Genomic DNA, 1,886 nt, shown 5'->3' with positions numbered 1-1,886 from the left:
AGTCTGTCCTGTAAGACACACGCGTTTCACCTTTTTGTATATTTTTGTAACATTAAGTTTTTCTAGATTAAATAAGTGTTAAATTTGAGTTTTTATTTTAATAATCCAAACATATCGTCACTTACGATTAGTTTCAAGAGCGACAGTATATTGCTCATCATTATAAAAGAAAGCAATATTTTCCAGCTCCTGAACATGAACGAAGACCGATTCCCAAACATTTGCTACCAGAAATTTATTAAATTAGATCAGTAGCCGAATAATATCACAAAATATAATAGGTGCTCCCTGGTAAGGCATCTCCTGGTTAGTCTAGACTCACTTCATGTATAGGAAAGTCAAAATTCACTTAGAGCTTTAGATTACTATCAAGCAATAATTGATACTTTTATTGAAAACGCTTTTCGGGAAGACGTCAATAAGGCCTTGATTTCCAATTAAAGTCAATTGTATAAATTTATAATAAGCTAAAATGTGAAGAATACCTGACACTTCCCCTACCTAGAGGTAGATCATATATAAGACATTTGGCACAGCTAAGACTTTCGGGTAGAAATCAAATCAGAATAAACATAAAAGGTGTAACTTATAAAATCGACGTAAACGAGTTATGTTCACTCTGTCACTTAAACCACTACATTGGAACACCTGATAAATTACTGTTACTTATATGAACCTCTAAGAAAACAAAATTCAAATTCTAATCGAATCTAATGAAACTCCTTGTTTTATTATATTACAAATTGCGTTAGACTAAGATCTTCAATCCTAAATGATTGGTACCAAATATATGTATTACTTATATGAACCTCTAAGAAAACAAAATTCAAATTCTAATGAATTCCCAGAAACCCTATGTGTCTACGACCAAAATCACATCAACTCCTTGTTTTATTATATTACAAATTGTGTTAGATTAAGATCTTCAATCCTAAATGATTGGTACCAAATATATGCATAAGTTATGTATAGACTAGTTTACAAGATTATTATTATTATTATATAAGATTAGAAGTTAAACATAACTCACAACCATAAAGTCCATGAGTTAAGATAAACGTTATACTTATGAGTAAAAAATAACTAAAACTAAACTATAAATGTAACTAGTTACAAAGATAAGCAATTATCAAACAGATTACGCTTTCTCAATAAACTAGTTACGTTACGTTACGCCGAAAACATGTTACTATCTATCACTAGAAGATTCTCAGCTTGCTGGTGGATGTAAATTGAAGCCTAAGTATAAAGGTCCATGCACTGTCAGAACCCTACTTTCGAGTGAGAGGTATGTGTTGCAAAAACGAGGTGGTAAAATTACTGTGACTGCTCACGAACAATTAAGATACTGGCCTTCCAATCAGTAAAAGGGTATGTAATATTAATTAGTATATAACTGCTATTTAAAGTAAGGTATAATCGAATAAAATAATTCGAAGTGGTCTGTATTCTGTCGAAACTGCCAGACGCGGATCGCGATTTCGATCTTTTTGGATCTCATCAGCGCGTCGCAGGCAGCTCCGACAGAACACAGACNTTCTTGCGAAGTGGAAACAACGTTTACTGTTTACAAACATTTTTTATCAAATAGACGACATAATTTTAATATGGATAATTTAGAAAAACATTTAGTTTTATATTGTTATAGTATGTCTGAAGATAACGTTCGTTAGTTTTTTGGTAAGTTATGCTATTGTAATTTAAACAAATACAAGTGTTAACAGAATTTCTTTGTGTTTTATTTAAAATTTAAATGCATACAATAATGCATATTTTGACGATTTTTAAAGCATATTTGCATGTATATTTTTGCTATTTTTTAGTGCATATATTCCGAACGCACAGTTACGGGTGAACTTCTGAAATTTTGAATTTCTTGTAATATA

Source organism: Agrilus planipennis, unplaced genomic scaffold, assembly GCF_000699045.2.
Source record: "Agrilus planipennis isolate EAB-ADULT unplaced genomic scaffold, Apla_2.0 scaffold217, whole genome shotgun sequence".
Classification (NCBI taxonomy): Eukaryota; Metazoa; Arthropoda; class Insecta; order Coleoptera; family Buprestidae; genus Agrilus; species Agrilus planipennis.
This window is presented reverse-complemented; position numbering follows the sequence as displayed.